Source organism: Patella vulgata, chromosome 7, assembly GCF_932274485.2.
Source record: "Patella vulgata chromosome 7, xgPatVulg1.2, whole genome shotgun sequence".
NCBI lineage: Eukaryota > Metazoa > Mollusca > Gastropoda > Patellidae > Patella > Patella vulgata.
In genome coordinates this window covers 7,216,361-7,236,621 of record NC_065885.2, presented here as the reverse complement: position 1 = coordinate 7,236,621, position 20,261 = coordinate 7,216,361, and the positions used below count along the sequence as shown (strand labels likewise).

The 20,261-nt window shown below is 34.2% G+C and overlaps 1 long non-coding RNA gene across 1 annotated transcript; it reads right to left on the bottom strand.

Moving 5' to 3' along the window:
- Nucleotides 1-16,250: 16,250 nt before the first annotated feature.
- On the bottom strand, nt 16,251-19,326 carry LOC130013525 (uncharacterized). The gene is made up of 3 exons (XR_008788695.1): nt 19,148-19,326; nt 17,890-18,245; nt 16,251-17,133 (listed from the first exon to the last, which is right to left on the bottom strand). It is a non-coding gene; the product is annotated as an uncharacterized LOC130013525 (long non-coding RNA).
- Nucleotides 19,327-20,261: the final 935 nt, after the last annotated feature.

Genomic DNA, 20,261 nt, shown 5'->3' with positions numbered 1-20,261 from the left:
GGGGTAGTATTAGAATATACTTTCGTGGCTTCAACTGTTAAAATAGTATCATTCATGCACATACCACACTATATTGAAGATGGTGAAATTTACGAAAAATTACATGCATGGAATGTCAAGCCCAAAAGCGAGATAAGACGTCCGTATTCGTCGGTATTATAAACATGGTGATCGGAGTATATCTGATGGTACCAGATATCTTAAAGTTGAATTTCCCCCTCATGTCCAGAGTCTACCATATGCGACGAAGTTTGATGGTCGGTCCTTCCATGTAAAACATGATAACCAACTCCGTGTGTGTTATAATTGTATACAGACGGGACATGAAGTTAAAAATTGCCCAAATATAATATGTCATAGATGCAAAGAGACAGGCCACACAAAATTTGAATGTGAATTAACTGTATGTGAAGAATGTTATAAATCTAAAAATCTATGTATTTGTAATCAGACAGTCGACTGTGAAAACAATCCACTAAATAAACCCGAGTCAGGAAACAACAACACGACTACAGACAACAATGAACAAATAGAAGAGGGTGAGATAGAGAAACACACGGGTGAAGTAGACGAAGAAATAGAAAGAGAAAAGACGGAAGACATAGAAATAGAAAACATAGAAATAGAAAAGACGAAAGATATAGAAATAGAAAACACGGAAGAAATAGAAAAAGAACAGGTATGTGTTTCTGTTAGTAGTGATTCTGTTAGTAGTGATTCTGAGGAAAAAGAAGATGAAAACGCTTTCCAAACATATTCAACCAGGTATAGAAAAAGACGAATGAAACTAATTACAAAACAGAGAAAAGGAATCGAGATAGAAAGAAAAAGGTTAATAAACAGACACATAGATTTAAACGCTTGCCGTCGATTAGCGAAGATTCTGAATCTAAAAAATCGTGTGGAACAAATGTAAAATCCAGGATCCCAACCAAATCGCCAAACAAATAATAAGTTTGATATATAATCCTTTCCTTTTGTCCCCCAGCTTTGATCATGTGTATATGTGCAGATACGTTCAGAATATTCATGTACGAAATAAATCGCTTTCGACGACCTCTCTGATGTACCAGGAATTATTTTCCAGAGATTTCTACAACAGAACTTTTCAAATGTTTTACACGTTTTCAACATTAACGTTTCAAGGGTTATTCCCCTTTAATAAAATTGATCTAACCGTAGCTGCTTGTGGGCATATACTTTTTTACATGCTACATGTATACATTTATGTGCTGGTGTTTCACTCTCTTGATTTTTATTTTAGATATTGTATCACTTTAGATGGATTGATCTATAGAGCCTTCATTGTATATCCGTGTCTGTTAACTAGATGCTGTAAATATAAGTATACATTTATTTATTTGTGATTATCTACAGGTTGAACTCGTAAGCATACATGTATTCGTCTACCTTTCTTTTAACAATAATTATAATGATTAAGATAGGCTCATGGAACGTAAACGGTCTGCGGGACCGTACTAAACTTAATAATGTATTTCATTTCATAAAAGACTTAAAACTTGATATTATATGTCTACAGGAAACCTTTTGGGACGATGTCTTTGTTAATAACATAAAACAACTATGGGAAGGCGAAATTTTATTTAATAACGCCCCGGACGTACACCGTAAGGGTGTGGCTATTCTATTTTCCGTAAAATTCAAATCATGTATTCAACATGTTCATAGTAATACTACTGGCAGAATAATTAAAGTTAATGTTTTAATTGAGGAAAAAACTATTTCAATTTTATCTATATATGCTCCAAATAAGGATAATGATCGTATAATCTTTTTTAATGAGTTAAGTAGCTACATAGATTCGGATAGTTATAGTATATTATGTGGTGATTTTAACGAGATATTAAACCCCTATTTAGATAGAACGAAGAATATGTACACCAACAAAAGGTCATCCTTAGCTTTCAATTCTTTTTTAAATACCAATATTTTATGTGACATTTACAGACATAAACGCCCGGACCAGTCTCAATTCACTAGACATGCTACAATTGATGGTAACATACGTATGAGTAGGATAGACTATGTTTTAGTTACACGACTAGTCAAAGCGTGTGTTAACACTGTGTATATAACACACACCAGGCTATCAGATCATAGTCTAGTCAATATAACTGTAGACTTTAGTGAATGTGAGAGAGGTACGGGCGTTTATTGTTTTAACAACCAACTTCTTAATGATAATGTTTTTTGTGAAAAAATCAATAAGATAATATTAGAAGAATGTAAATCAGAAACTTATAAAAATGATATATTATTATGGTGGGATAATTTAAAATATAAATTCAAATCTACTGCAAGGTCATATTCAAAACATGTTAAAAAGAAAGAAAGAGAGATTTATTGGGATATACAAAGAAAATTAAGTAAGGAATACGCAAGAATTGAAAGAACAAATAGTAATGAGTTAGATAGAATTATAGAATTAGAAAATAAGCTAAAGGAAATAGAAGATCAAATTTGTAAAGAAGCAATATTAAGATCGAAATGTCAGTATGCTCTTGAAAGTGATAAGAATTCTTCTTTCTTTCTTCATCTAGAGAAATATAAACAAAATAATAAATGTATTAAAGAATTGTGTGACGATGATGGTAATATTATTAATGATGCTTGTTCTATTTTACACCACTGTTCTTCTTTTTATGGTAAACTGTATAGCAAAGATGTTGACAATATAGAGGATATTAATAATTTATGCAATAATATAACAAATACTATTTCTATTAGTGATAAGAACTTATGTGATAAACCTATAACTCTTCAAGAATTAACTATGTCTAAAAATAAGAGCCCTGGTTTAGACTCACTCACACCTGAATTTTATCTGAAGTTTTGGAACATACTGGGATCCTTATTTTTAAATGTTGTGAATCATATATATATACAAATAATATTATGTCTCGCTTTATGCGAAAGGTTATTTTATCACTTATTTATAAAGATAAAGGTAATAGGACAGATTTAAAGAATTATAGACCTAGATGTTTATCCTTAAGATTAAGAAATGTTGTTTATAGTATTATCTCCCTTGAACAGACCTGTTCAGTCCCAGGAAGAAACATTTTAGACAATATAGCTTCAGTAAGAGATGTCATTAATTATACCGACGATGAAGATATAGAAGGATTCATTTTAAAATTAGATGCTGAAAAGGCCTTTGATAGAGTTTCTCATATGTATTTATTTAATGTTTTAAAGTATTTTGGTTTTGGAGAAAAGTTTATTAAATGGATTAAAATTTTATATACTGATATATCGAGCACCGTTAAATGTAATGGCCATCTATCGCCCTTTTTTAAGTTAACTAGATCTGTTAGACAAGGATGTCCATTATCTGCCCTATTATATGTTTTAACAGCTGAACCACTAAACCTTTTAATTAAACAGTCTACCTTAAAGGGTATACCTATTGTAAATTCTAATAATGTATCCTTAATTTATCAACATGCAGACGATACCACTTTAACCTTAAGTGATATAGACTCGGTAAACTCTGTTTTTAATGTTTTAGAATTATATTGCAAAGCATCAGGGGCGAAAATCAATAAATCAAAATCAGAACTCCTACCTATTGGCAAAAGTGAATATTTAGATTATGAATATAATGTTGATGCAAAAATTGTAGCTAACTCCATTGAAATACTTGGTGTACATTTAGGATCTAATGCGAATCTATGTAATAATTTAAATTTGAATGTGAAATTATCGAAAATTAATCAACTTTTAAGATTATGGAGCTGACGAAAAATTACATTGTTGGGTAAAGTAACCGTTATACAGTCACTACTATTATCAAAACTATGGTACGCATCCAGCGTGGTCCCTTTACCTAAAGATGTTGAACAAGAGGTCACAAAGTCAGTTCTTGCATTCCTCTGGCGACGAAGACCACCCTGTATTAAACATACCACTCTTGTTAATATAAAGAATGAAGGGGGGCTAAATTTACCTAATGTCAAATTAAAATGTCAAGCTTTATATTTAAAATGGTTAAAAAAATTCTGTGATTCCAACTACAAGTATATATGGAAAGATATATTGAATTATTACATATGTAAATATACCGGGTTAACCACTCCTACAGATATATTAAAACTAGATTTAGATAATAATCTTTAAGAGGCATTTAGTAACTGGGTAGAGCAATACACAAAAAACACATACTTTAGGAAAAACAGCTACTTATTTATTTGGGCGAAGTTTCGAAGAGTATTCTCTCAACGTTATCAAGCTAATACAGTAATACAAGAATTATGAGATCAATATACTATTCAAAAAAAGTAGGGGATATTTGATTTTTAAGTGTTATTAAAGTCACCTAATGAAACTGACGAAGAAACAAATGACAAAATGAAATGAAGTTTACATTCATCGATTTATTCCAAATGATCGTTAGACTAAGTAAGGCACAGACTGACCATTATAAGGGTAAAATGATACCCAGGGTCAAACAGCAAAGTTACCACAGCATCACAACCAAGTCAGTAACGGGTAAATCCTCCTCTGTTTGCCAAACAAGCATTGATCCGACGTGGCATACTCCTAATGAGACGTCTAAGGTCATTTTGGTCCAGATTGTCCCATTCCTGTTGCAACGCAGCAGCAAGTTCTTGGACATTGGCAGGACGTTGTTGACGTTGACGTAACCTCTGTCCAAGCATGTCCCAGACATGCTCGATGGGGGAGAGGTCGGGACTCAGTGCTGGCCAAGGTAATGTGGTGATGTTCTGTTGTTGGAGGTAACCTGTAACGATCCTGGCCCTGTGACATCCTGCGTTGTCATCCTGGAAGATGAAACGGCGGCCATGACGTCGTGCGAACGGCACAACATGGACTGCCAAGATGTTGTCCCGGTAGTACTGGCCTGTAACACGCCCTGCAACAACATGTAAAGCCGTTCTTCCAGCAACAGTGATGCCTCCCCACACCATAACAGAACCACCCCCAAATCGATCATGTCTGATGACGTTAACGTCTTGGAAGCGCTCGTTTCGACGACGCCACACCCTCCTACGTCTGTCCAAAAAATCAACAGTGAACCTTGACTCATCTGAAAACATCACATTGCTCCAGCGTCGATTATCCCAGTGTTGACGATCCCTACACCAACGACGTCTTGCCTGAATGTGATGATCTCTCAAACAAGGGATCACGCGAGGACGTCGGGCGCGAAGGTGACCCCTATGCAGTCGATTCCGAATCGTCTGGCCACTCACTCTCACACCAGTGTCTGTTTGAAGACGAGCGCTGATCTGATTTGCTGTGATGACACGATTTCTCAAGGCCAAGGTACGGATAAATCGATCCTGGGCTTGAGTTGTCGCCCTTGGTCGACCTGAGCGTGGTCTGTCCTGTACAGATTGTGTATCACGGTATCTGGACCATAGCCTGCTTATGACAGACTGAGAAACATTCATCGTCCGCGCCACAACCGCCTGTGTTGTGCCGATCTGTAGCATGCCAAGGGCACGTAACCTTTCATTTTGGGTAAGCCGACGCATATCAAAATTTGTTTTCTGGTCACTAAAACAATTAAACTGATGTTTCCACCCTGGAATTCAATGCCACAATGACTGTAACATTCAAAGTCAGAGTCGTGCAAATCTTGGGTTGGACCCCCATGATGATCCCAAGCATCACCTGCATTCCATGCGGTAGCTATTGGTGCGTTTGGGCGTCACATGTAACTGGAAATGTTTCTTCTGTTAGGTTCTATAGTGACTTTTTTCGTAGTCATTTCCATATTTTAGTATTATGCCCCCAAAATCAAATATCCCCTACTTTTTTTGAATAGTATATATACAGAAAACTGTAACAACAATTCATGAAACCATACAGGACAACAACAAGATCAAAGGGGTTTATTCTACAAAAACTAATTAAGTGTGAAGAGTAGCCTGTATGGTTTCATGAATTGTTGTTACAGTTTTCTGTATATATTGATCTCATTATTCTTGTATTACTGTATTAGCTTGATAACGTTGAGAGAATACTCTTCGAAACGTCGCCCAAATAAATAAGTAGCTGTTTTTCCATAAGTATGTGTTTTTTGTGTAGATTTAGATAGTAAGCTTTTATCAACTTTACCTGTATTTTACCAATATTTGTTCACTGCCTGGGATGATTTAAATTGTAAAGTTAGACCTGATCCTCTAACTATTGAAGATATATCTATACAGCCAATTTTTAATAATAAATATATCAAGCATAATAATAAAACTTTAGATTTTAAACTGTTTAAAACAGTAGGAATTAAGTGTATTTATGATATTATATATTTTGTACAACCTGGGTTTCTACCCAATCATTCTATAATTGACTATATGGATAATATGGATGTAGATTATGACCGAGATAAGATTATTAATTTGTATGATATTGTAAAATCATCAATTCCTGAAAGATGGAAATCTATTATTGAAACTCAGACTTCTGATCTGAAAAATAAAGATGTTATCACTTTAAATATTAATAATGTGAACATTAATTCAAGTGAACTTACATCCAAATTATGTTATAGTATTTTATTAAAGAATTATGTAAATGAACCTACTTCCTATGAATATTGGGTGAAAAACAATTTTACACTTAATACTAATGTAATATGGAAAAATTGTATTTAAGAATTACAAGAATCCTAGAAGTATAGATCTAGACTATAAAATATTACACAACATTATCTGGACAATGGAAAAATTATGTAAAGTTAAGATAAGAGACTCAGATATATGCCCAGTTTGTAAATTAGACATAGAAAACATTATTCATATGTTTGTAGATTGTGATAAACTTGTTAACCTAAAATCACTACTAAGGGAGATAATTCATGATATTTTGAAATTTAGTATTGATGACTGTACTTTTAGATCCTTCTTATTGTTTGGTACTTATCATAACACAAAGAAACTCCCAACCGAATTATGCAGTATTGTTTTATCATCTGCTAGAGAATCTATATATAAGCGTAGAATGATTATGTTAGATAATGAACATGCAATTGTGAATGTTATAACCCTGTTCAAAAATATACTTAGAGATAATTTATATTACATAAGTAATTATTTTGATAATAGTAAGTCTAGATTTGTACAAACATTTATTAAACCCTCACTTCTATTTATTTATGAAACAGATGGATCTATAACCTTGGATTTTTGATACCCCCTCGCCCCCCGGTTTCGAAACACTTTATCGAGACAACCCCTCCAGGGTTATAGTTATTTTAGGGCATATTTATGTTGCCAGGATGGTCTCGAAAACTTTCACCCTTTTAAAACCTTACAACTGTTTGGTTTTAACTTTTCGCTTATCTCTTCGAGACTTTAGGGGTATAAGCTAACATGTATAAGTCTAGTTTTGTTTCTTTGTTACAACACCATAATCCTTTAAAACATGTATATAACTAACATTTATGGAGATAAATAATATTTAATATCACAACAGAAACTAGTCAGTAAGCTAAGATTTGAAAATTTATTACATGACACTATGCAGTCAATGTCAATGAAAAAATTTAGGACAAACTTTAATTTAAACCGTAATCTTAAATATAGTTCGATATATGGGGATTTTAAACCTAAGTATAATTTTAAAAAAAAAAAAAACTGTATCAAAGTAATAATGTGAAGAGAAAATTTTATATAATGGATAGAGATAATTAATATTTTTGATGATAACATAAATTATTGACGGTTTCCCCTTGACAGTGGCGCGGGACATGCCTAGTCATTCGGATGGAAAGAGTGGCTGGGGTCCTGTGTGCACCTTGGCATACACGTTTAAAGATTCCTTTGCAGTTGAAACGCATTATAAGAGTAGGCCGACCAGTTCGGAACAGAACAATAGGACGTTAAAGCATATTTCATTTCATTTCCTTTTCCAAATATTAATATAAGAACCTTACTGTTTTACATTTTAAAAAAAAAAAATCCTAATCATACAAATTTGGTGACTTTAAACTTAAATTGCAAAAGTGTGAGAAAAATAATAATTTACACGAATGATCGTTAATGATCGTTAATAAGATTACGACAGAAGTGTAATTCTAGATTATTAATTGGGAAAGCAAAAAATCCTTTAAAACATATACAGAAATAGCAATGGTTGGAAATAATTAATATTTAATATCAAAACATAAATTATCCGGTAGGAAAAAAAAAATGAAATATATTATATTATGACAGTATGACCAGTCAGTGTCAACGAGAATATGTGCTTCAAACTTTAATAAAAATCTTAAACATATAAATATACTGCATTTTTTGATGACTTTAAGCTAAAATATAATAGTGCCAAAATAGAACTATATTAAGGTAATAATGTGCAGAGAAAATGTTATACACATGTTAAGAATCAAACATTATCAATTCATAATCTCCTTGGAGTGACAATTGTTGAACATTGTTCACATGAAAATAGGCTTCAAACTTAAATGACAAACCTCTATGTCCCAAAATTTACTATATTTAGTGACTAACAAACAAAACAATAAAGATGTAGGTAATACAGTTGTGTTAAATTATTTATCTCCAGAGAATTCTGCCTTAACAGGTTTACAATAGCCCTTTTCAGTGTTAAATTGTAAGAGCACTGGAAGAACAAGACTTCTATGATGTTTTGTGTTAAAATAGAACTGGAAGGTAAAGGCTTGCATACCTGGCACAGTCCACAGTTAAGGTCATTAAGTGGGACACAGCGTCGCGCAGACGGCAGAAATCTAGTCTGCTACTTATTGTGTAAAATCTTATCAGCACGTAAATAAAAGCTAAGCTTTGTAATTGTTAAAACACCATGAATCCACTTTTAAATATAAATGATTAGAAAAACGATAAAGTAACTAATTTTTGATTTTTAACTATGAATTGTAGTATTCGTATCGACTTAGATTACCCTTACTGAATATCAGATTAGCAACAATAGCTTTAACATCATATGTACATACTATGTAAATTTGTGTAATTATATCTTGATTGAATTTTCAAATTGAATAGCACAACCTTTTAATACATATTTTAATTAACCTAATATAATAATATATTTATGAATTAATATATTGATCCATTGAATTATTGATTTATTATTTCATCAATGTGTTAATGTGTCAATGGTTCTGTATTTTGATTCAGAAATTTATTTCTTGTCTTTTCCTTTTTCTTGTTTTTAAAAATAAATAAATAAAATCAAATAAACAAAAATAATGCTTTTAATTAACTAAGAATGTTTTGTGCTGTTCCATGATTAAAATGTATGTACAGTGTATTATGATTATATATTTATTGAATAAACATATTTACAAGAAAAAAAAAAAAAAAGACGCTAGCTCGCTAGCCTGGAGGTCGGGTGTTCGATCCCTGCATTGGCCGAGAAAGTTCATCCAGATTGTCAGTGATACAGGACGGAGGGGCTGGCAAGGAAAGCTGTCTAGTCGTTCGGATGGAACGGAAAACCGAGGCCCCGTGTACACATTGGCGTGCACGTAAAAGATCCCTTGGCCGTTGGAATTCGATATAAGAGTAGGCCGTAGTGCCGCTGTCCGGGCAAAATTTCCCTCATAGCACACTGTATGGCGTATGCCCGTCTTCATTAGCCCAGGTTAGGAGCAGAACAGTAGGACGTTAAACCCCATTTCATTTCATTTCATTTCATTTGGTTGAATGTCGAACCCTGGATTCCAGTATAAAGTTCTGTCATTAGTCTATCAATGTCGAAATCATTTCGTCCCCTTATATTTATCTGAACTTTTGACAAACTGTAATCCCTAAGATCGAATATCAAAAACATGCTTGCTATTTCTAACACTAAACTAAACTAAAATGTTTGGAATTTGTTGCCAGAGAGAGAGAGAGAGAGAGGTCCTCTCGACACAAACAATGTCATTTCGGGACTAACATGGTTCAGTTTTTTTTTCAATAATTTGCTTGCGCGTAGGGGTCTTTTGAAGTGAGATGAAACCGGAGGACCCGGAGAAAACCAACGAGGTTGGACAGGCGACCCTACTCCTTATCGCGTACAACCTGGGAATCGAACCCACGCCAGTTGACTCAATATGACAAACATTATTGATACAACGCGCACGCACTAACCATTCGTCCATTCAACCCCTCCGCCATTAAAAATTAAAGGATCTTAAAGATTCACAATTTTCAAGTCACCACTAAAAAGGGACTACCGGTTTGATTTCATGAGTGATAGACGTATTATCAGAATGCACATGTAAATCGACTATAATCGAAGTTATATAAAGCGAAATAGGTATATAAATTGAGCAAAAATGTGTATATAAACTTTAACTTCTGATTTGAGGTAATAGTTTTCACTTTTGAACTTTTTGTGACTATTTTGTGGGCCTTTCGGCCCGGCTGAAGTCAGCTTGAGTCAAATTGTTTAATCAATATGGCGGATGTTCAGTTGTCGATAAAGGACAACACAGTGAAGGTCTTAGTGAAAGATGTTCAGAAATATCGTGCGCGTGACATTATTATTTTAGTTGAAAAAAAACTTGGCGTTGATTCAGTTCTCGCATGTGTTCCGTGCAGCGATTCATATGATGTTACTATAGTTAATCGTAACAGTGCGAAACAGTTAGCTGATGATGGTTTGGTATGTGGTGATGAGGGTCTACCCTGTAAATTTGTTGATTCAAGAGTGAAGGTAGTATCTTTTATGCATTTGCCTGTTTATATCTCAGATGATGACATTTATAAAAAGTTAGAAAATTGGGGTGTTACACCCGTTGGACCTCTTCACAGGAAAACGATCGATATCGATGGGAAAAGGAAATATGATGGTACCCGTTTTATTAAAGTTGATTTCCCCCCAAGTATTTCAAGTTTGCCATATGCTACTAGTTTTGATAGTGTGTCGTACAGTATTCGCCATAATGATCAAGAAAGGGTTTGCTTCCTGTGTTTACAATCCGGCCACGTAGTTGCCCAGTGTCCAGAATTTAAGTGTTTTAGATGTAAACAAGCCGGTCTTGGTAAAAAAAAGATGTGCGTCGGTGTTGTGTCCGAGGTGCGATGAATTTGATTGGAAATGCGAGTGTGTCGTGGATGCGAGTGATAATATATTTACAGCTGATGCACATGCGGAAATACCTAACGGTAATGATAACGGTATTGTGAATAGCACAGAAGCGTCTGATGGTAAAGCAATAAAAGCTGCTGTCCACAATCCCAATGTTGCTGATGTCACTGAAGTAGTTACCCCTACTGATGCATGTGGATCTGTAGGTAATATTAATATATGGGATAAATTAAATTCAGATGTTGATCAAGTTGCTAATGGTTTTTGCCACTTAGATGATAGGCCAATAAGTGAAACTGAAGTTGATGTTGATAAAACGGTTGAAGATGATAATGAATTTGAGATAGAAGATTCTTATTATAGTCAGGTGTCTATTGGGGATTCAACAGAACGCAAGTCACCATATCCTCGGCGCAATAGGCAATCTGTTGCTTATAATCCCTTAAAAAGTAAAATTGGTAAAATTAAGAAAGGGGTCATAAATCCTCTTGTGGGTGATCGTATGAAAGTTTCGATTGAAAGTGCCCTTAAGAATAAATCAAAATAAAATATTTAAGATAAAATCATGTTAACCTTTTTCTCACTTTATATTTTAATGGTTAAAGTAGCTACAATTAATGTCAATGGACTTACGAACGTGAATAAATTCAGTAATTTAATAGCTAATTTTCAGAGCAAAAGTTTAGATTTTGTGTGCGTTCAAGAAACTCATTGGGATGACAATTTTATTAATTCTTATAAACATCTTTGGAGTGGTGATATTTATTTTTCAAATAGTCTGCATGGTTTTAAAGGCTGCGCTTTATTTGTGTCTAAAAAATACTCTGAAAACTGTAATTTTGTTTACTCTGACGATGATAGTCGATATCTTGAATGTGATGTTGAAATTAATGAGTGTACCTTCAAACTTATATGTATTTATGCCCCTAATATTCAAAAAGATAGGAGAGAGTTCTTTGATCAAATTGGTGGCAGAATATCTGAAAATTCTATTGTTTGTGGTGATTTTAATGACGTCATGAACGGGTTTGCTGATCGATCTAAAAATATGTCTGCTTATGGTGGATCAACCAAGGATCTCTTTGATTTTGCGTTTACTAATAATTTGTTTGACATTTGGCGAAGGAAAAACCCAGGCAAAGATACTTTTACGCGTCAACAATTCGTACAAGGTGTGTTGAAGCAGTCTCGATTGGACTATATATTTACCACGTCATCGATTCTGATGTTTATATCTTATTGTTTTATATCCCATACTACAACTAGTGATCATAGTTTCGTTACTGCAATTCTCAATTTTAACAACTATGATAAAGGGCCTGGATTGTGGATCTTTAACAACAAGTATCTTAAAGAACATGAATATTGTGAAGGTGTCAAATCATTAATTAGTAAATCCCTTTCCTGTCCTTTATATAAAACTGAACAATTAGTATGGTGGGACAATTTGAAATACCGTATAAAACAATTTAGTATTTTACATGCCCAGAAAAGGAGAAAACAAGAGCAGGACGATTTCTGGCAGATTCAGACTGCATTAAATTTTCATTATACTAAAGCCAATACAGTTAAAAATTACGACTATACCCAAATTTATGAACTAAAGAATAAACTTGAAAAATATGAAAAACAGATATGTGACGGGGCTATACTTAGATCAAAAACCCGTCATCCTCGATACAGACAAATGCTCACGTTATTTTCTTAATTTAGAAAAATTTAAACAGGAGAGTAATATTGTTAAGACTTTGAAAAGATCTGACGGTTCTTTTGTCAATTCAACTCCTGAAATTCTTGAAGAATGTGTTAAATTTTATACAAAACTATATACGAATGAACCAATTAATGAGGCCAATCAAAATAAGTTATTTGATTTAATTACTGATCAGTTAGATGAAGCTAAATCTAAATATTGTGACTGATATTTCCATTCATGAATTGTACAATTCTTTAAAGGGCATGAAGAAAGGGAAATCTCCCGGTCCGGACGGAATTACTGTCGAATTTTATTTGCATTTTTGGGACATTTTAGGAAAATATTATTTTCAAGTTATTTCTAATATACAGGAGATGGGAGAGCTCAGTAATTCCATGAAGAGAGGGACAATTTCGTTATTTTTCAAAAAGCGTGGTAATAAAGATGAATTACGTAATTGGCGACCCATAAGTCTCTTAAATGTTGATAACAAGATCTTCTTCAGGACACTAGCTCTTAGATTAAAAACAGTATTAGCTGATCTTGTATCGACTGATCAGTCTTGTTGTGTTCCAGGCAGGGATATTGCTACCAATATTCTTAACATACGTGACCTTATTTCCTTTGCTGAACTTGAAGACCTTCCTCTGTATCTTTTGAAATTAGATGCCGAGAAAGCATTTGACAGGGTTTCTCATGATTATATGTTCAATTTATTACATAAATTTGGATTTGGTGAGAAATTTATCAATTCTATTAAAATCTTGTATAAAGACATTAGAAGTTCGGTAAAGGTAAACGGGCATGTCTCTTTATCATTCCCTATCCTTCGCTCTGTTCGCCAAGGATGTGGAATTTCGGCCTTGTTATATGTATTAACCTCAGTTCCATTAAATTTACTTATTAAGTCTAATGAGAATATCAAGGGTTTTGCTGTTCCAGGATGTGATTATAATTCAACCGTGTTTCAACACGCTGATGACACAACTTTGTCTTTATCTAATTTAGATTCTGTAAATGAAGCTCTATCCACAGTTGGAGTTTATTGTTCGGCTTCGGGAGCCAAAATTAACGCCGAGAAATCTGAGCTCTTATTAGCGGGCAGTGCCTCTGTTTCAAATCCTGACTCTTTACCTGTTAAAGTTTTACATGGAGCGGCAAAGTTTCTCGGTGTGTATTTGGGTCCGGATGAAGCAATGTGTGAACGATCAAATTGGGATTCCAAGGTTAATAAAATTGGCAGAATACTTAATCTCTGGAGGCAGAGAGGGCTTCAGTTACGTGGTAAAGTTTTAATTGTCAACATCATGTGTCTATCAACTTTATGGTATCTATTAAGAGTTGTAGAAATTCCACTATGGGCTCAGGATCGTATTGAAAAATCTATTAGATCCTTTATTTGGAATGGTAAACCACCCCTTATTAAGAGGACTTCTATTTTAGGTAGTACTGATGTTGGGGGTCTTAATCTGAATTCTGTTATTTTAAAACAGAAAGCATTTAGGTTATACTGGCTATCTAAATATTTATCCTGTCCAGATAATTTTATCTGGAAATATTTTATGACTTATTTTTTAAAACTTTATAAAAATTATTTGTGTTCATTTGAATTATTATTTATTAACTATTCTAAACCTGCTTTAAAGGTGTTGCCATCTTTTTATAGATCTATGCTGATTTCGTGGGATGACTTTCATAATGGTAAAAGGCCAGTTGCTGATAATTATAATGACATCCTCAATCAACCATTATTTGATAATCCACAGATTGTATATGATGATAAAACTTTATATTTCTGTGATTTTATAGAAGCCGGTTTAGTCAAAATTTCTGATCTATGTTATATTTTTATCCCAGGATTTTTATCAGTTGACGCTATATTTGAAATGGCTAGAGAATCGTTACCAGATTGTAAATATGAGAAAATTGAAAATCAGTATAATTTGATTCTTAAATGTTTGCCAGTGTCCTGGACTAAAATAATTCGCTCTAAGAGTGATATTATACGCTATGAATTAGTTTTGAACTGATTATGAATGATAACATCTATGCTATCTATCAATTAAGTACGTCTTCGGTCTATAAGGGATAAGTATTTTGAACCCCCTGTCTGCGAATCTTATTGGCAGCACCGAGGGTACGACATCAACTGGCCAGTGGTATGGAAGTCTGTTTTTGCTATGAATAAAAGTTCAGAATCGTTAGATAATGATTATAGAATTGTTCATAACATCATTTGGACTAATGAGAAGCTTCATAATATTGGTAAAATAAATAATCCTTATTGTAAATTCTGTGATAAAGATTCTATTGAAAATTTAGAGCATATAATTCTAGATTGCAAATCTGTTAAGAATTTGCATGAATATATTTTAGATTTTATAGAGGTGTTTTTCCAATCCTCGGGTTTTGGACTAGATGATTTTCGTCAGTGGTTACTGTTTGGTTATCCTGTGCGAAATGAAGCCAATAATCTGTTTTTAATTTTTATTTTCTCGTTTGCTAGATTAGCTATTATCAAACGGAGAATTTTGTTTTTAAATGAAGCCACCAGGGTAGATTTGTGTAAATTATTTAAAACACTTCTAACCAAACACATGAATTACTTGTATCAGTATATGTCAAAGCACAGTAATCGACATAAATATTTATTACTATTTTCAATGAATTCCTATATAGAAATTAATGATAAAATCAATATCAAATTTAATTAGATGGTGACTTTAAACTGATGTAACTTTTTTTGTTTTAATTTTGTATGTGTGCAATATTTTTGTGAATTAAATAAATAAAAAAAAACTAAAACGTTTGGAATTTGTTGCCAGAGAGAGAGAGAGAGGTCCTCTTGACACAAACATTGTCATTTCGGGACTAACATGGTTCAGTTTTTTTTCAATAATTTGGTTGCGCGTAGGGGTCTTTTGAAGTAAGATGAAACCGGAGGACCCGGAGAAAACCAACGAGGTTGGACAGGCGACCCTACTCCTTATCGCGTACAACCTGGGAATCGAACCCACGCCAGTTGACTCAATATGACAAACATTATTGATACAACGCGCACGCACTAACCATTCGTCCATTCAACCCCTCCGCCATTAAAAATTAAAGGATCTTAAAGATTCACAATTTTCAAGTCACCACTAAAAACTCATTTAATCTAGATTAGAAACAGATTGTATTTGCGTATTTATTTTAATCAACGAGAAAGTCCTTTGGTCGTGCGTAAAGCATCTGTAATCTGTATTTGATTGGGGTTTTTTTTTTGCACGTCCCATTCGAATGACTAGAAACATATTGTGTACGTCACCCTGTATTAATTGCCCATTGCAGCCAACTGTTCCTAGAATTATTTCTTCAAGATAGATTCTCTTTTTTTGTTCCATTCGTATGACTAGACACATGTTGACAGCGTTATCCAGTATTTCATGATACCACAGACTGACCCCCTCTGTTAGTGGTAACTATCTCATTTCCTGACACCATAGAAATATTAGTAGAACGACATTAGTTTAGTTATAAAATATTTTATTGAAACAAAATTAGAATACAAAATATAAAACATTGTTTCACTAATATAATTATATATTATATACATGTCAGTTAGTTATCACATGATCACGACTACATATCACCTGATAATCGTGACTATTGAATTACAGCTTTATTTACAGTAGTAAGCTAGTTTTATATTAGGATGTTAGATATTACTTAGAGTAAGATTCAATATATCAATCAGGTGGGACAGGTGAGACAGGTAAGATATTACTTAGAGTAAGATTCAATATATCAATCAGGTGGAACAGGTGGGACAGGTAAGATATTACTTAGAGTAAGATTCAATATATCAATCATGGGGGTTGGGGGGGGGGGGGGGGGCGAAGGGGGTATAAGATACTTGGTTAGGGTGCTGGTGTGGTTGATAAATCTCTTCACTAACTTAGCACCCACACCACCACACCACATCACCCACAACACCACTCAAACATTTTACTTTATTCCACCCTCACAACCTAATCAAGAGACAATAATACCTAACCTCGTTCTGGTTCGACCATTATATTTTACTATAAGTAATATCTACCCCCCCCCCCCCCCAAACACCTCATTGTTTAATATAAAGGAGCCCATCAATACATCATATCAATATAATCACTGTATTTTACTATCACCAGTACCAAACCTGGTCCTGGTCTACAACACCAAGTTGTTCCAGGCTATAGTCGTTCTTGTTGTTTTTACTGTCGTAGATCTCTCCCAAACTACCATCTCTATATCCTATTATACCAATCCATCTGATCTTCTTATTCTTCTTCTCTTCTATCAACTTCATTAAATCATTAGCACTGACTTTCTTACTGACAGTTATAGAACCCATATCTTTATATCTACATCTATAAATACAGGTTAATATATTATATCATTATCAACTGATATAAATACAGGTTAATATTTTACCCGGACAGCCGCGCTACGGCCTACTCTTATACCGAATTCCAATTGCCAAGGGATCTTTTCCGTGCGCGCCAATATATACACAGGACCTCGGTTTTTTGTCCCATCCGAACGACTAGATAGCTGTCCTTGTCAGGCCCTCCTTCCTGCATCTCTGACAACGGGAAACCACGCCGGAAAATATTGATGAACTTTGTCGACCAACACCGGTGGCGAACCCGCGACGTCAAGGCCAGCGAGCCAGCACCTTAATCACTTAGCCACTGTGACTCCCGGAGCAGAACAGCTGGACGTTAAACCCCATTTCATTTTATTTTATTTCCTTACCAATCAGCCACCATAGATATAAATACAGGTTAATATATCATTATCAATAATCATCTTTGTAAACCTTAGAAACACGAGTATTATAAATTATTTAAATGATAAATTATTGATAAAATCATTGTCTTGAGCCCTTATTATTAAATACACTATTAAATATATAATACTATTTTGACTATGGATATTGTCAAGTACATCCCACTGTTTCACTAGTCAGTATATTATTCAAGTCACCTCTAGTTGGTTATTATTCAAGTCACGTGATATAGAAACTTCATCATTCGATATTAGTTAAAACTCAAGACTCTTGTAACAGTATGTAAAATTTGACAGTTGTCAAAATATATATTATTATGAACACATTTACTTACGGGCCATATACCAACTTTAGAGTAATATCATTACTCGTATCCCTGACATAACGTCTAGTATTAGTGTTGGTGTTTGTCTTGACTTCCGATTGTTCTACTTTCTTCTTAAATGCTTCCAGGTCAGCCACCCTGTCTTTTAATTCAGCTATTTCTTCATCTTTTCTTTCAAATTTTTCAGCCATCTCTTCTGTTATCCGATTGATCTGGAATCTCACATCTTCCATATCGGATGTGCAATCCTCACTGTCGGTCTGGTTACTAGTTTCATTTATTGTGTTTGATGTTCCAATCTGTACAGCTTGACAATCACCATGTATATTATACATGTTGTAGGTATTGTTGGTAACGGTTGATAACTGGAATAGAAAATAAATAAACAACTAGTCTCTACTTGTAAATATTATTACAACAATATCTCTCTTCTTAGATATGATAATCATCGACGAATCTAAATAACAGAAAGAGATCTGTAAATTAAGGGCATGCGTTGAATCTCTAGTTTGAGATGCTCGGTTGACCAGTGGCGTACAGAAGTTTGTTGATGCTTGGGGAAAATTCCTTGACTTAAACACAGGGTCGAGTACTGAAACATGTGAGAAGAGAAGACATTTTAAATATATACAAAAACAGATGAATTAATCTTTGTATTTAAATTAAATATAAATCAGCCACATTTCTATTCTTTATATGTAACATACTCTGGTCTCACTTATTTACACCAGCATGTTGGACTGTGGGCCAAATTTAAAAACTTTCATTGTTTGATTCTATCGTGTTGAAAATTTTGTTAGGACTGGTGGACACAGACAGAAAGAAGGCTCTCTGGGGAATGAAAATGGCACAGTTCCTCACTGAGAATGAACTGGGGTTTAACGTCCTTCTAACGGAGGATCAGTATAAAAACCGCGAGGTTGGACAGGTGACTCTACTCCTTGTCAGGTACATGCTCGAATCAAAACCACACCACGTGACTCTATGACAGCCCTTATGATCTAAAGCGCACCTTACACAGTTCTTTAAAAGTACTAGGTAAATATAAACCAGTGAACTTGTAAATTGTTACATCAACACGACTCTCATAGATGTAGAGACACTAGTTGTATCAAGTATAGGAGTAAACATACACTGCTTCGTGTACTCACTCGTCAGTATTTGTATTCTACGAGAGATAAGACAGTCATTATCAAGATTACGATGGTTAGTTATTGACGTCATAAACTGACGTGTTATTTTATAAACATGACGTAGTTGTACTTACTGGGGTGGCCATTCTTCTTATCCTTATTATTCTATGACAACTTTCTTCTACTAGAGTTCCCTTAGAACCTTACTAAAGACAAACAGAACTGTATAACACTAGATCAAGGGGGTTCTATAAAAATTACCCATTGGAAAAACACAGTCTATGTATAGTGTATTAATGACGAGTTTTAGTCTTGTATAACCTGTCTCACTACTATTTGCGTTGAGCTAGATCAAGTACGATAAATAATTATAATATTTCTACACTCATGAATAGCCATTCTCGATAAAGAATATAGCCCCGACTTGTTGAAACTAATATAATAAATTCCTGGTGTTTAAGATAACCTAAATATATCAATATAATAAATAGTGTTGTAACTATCTGAATGAATCCTCCACAATTGTCTGTTCAGTAGGTGTTTATTTATGTCTGGATAACGTAGTCTATTCTATACTAAGTAACGGGAAAACCAGTCTATTTATACGTATTGCGTAAGCTTGTAATATGGGCGTCGCCTTTCAATAAATTAATTGAAATGAAAAGTGGTTTTATGGCACCTCAGCTCCAACCGGGCTATATTGCACCAAACATATGGTGAATATTACTAGACAGGCTAAATTATATCGCAGAAAAACATTATAATATGCATAAATACGTATATTGACTTGCATGTTCACGAGTAACTATGGAATACTTTAACGGTTTATTACCGGGCAACGTTTCGACTAGAATTCTTTATCAATATATAGTGTGCTATGATGGAATTTTTGCCCAAACAGAGGCGCTTTGGCGTCCATTCTTATATCGAATTCCAACTGCCAAGGTTTCTATAAAGTTCACGTCAATGCGTACACCGGGATTCTGATTTTCGTCCAATCCTAAAGACTAGACACTCTCCTTGCCATGGGGGATTACGCCGGAAAATCCAGAGGGCAACCTTCAAGGCCAGCATCGGGAGCGAATCCCAGAGCCCTGGTTAGCGAAATGATATGAAATTAAATGGGGTTTCACATCCTACTGTTCTGCTTCTAAATGGGCTGGGGGGTTGGATGGCCGAATGGTTAGCACGCGCGCGCTGTATCATACCGTCTGTCATTGAGTCAACTGGCGGGGTTTCGATTCCCCG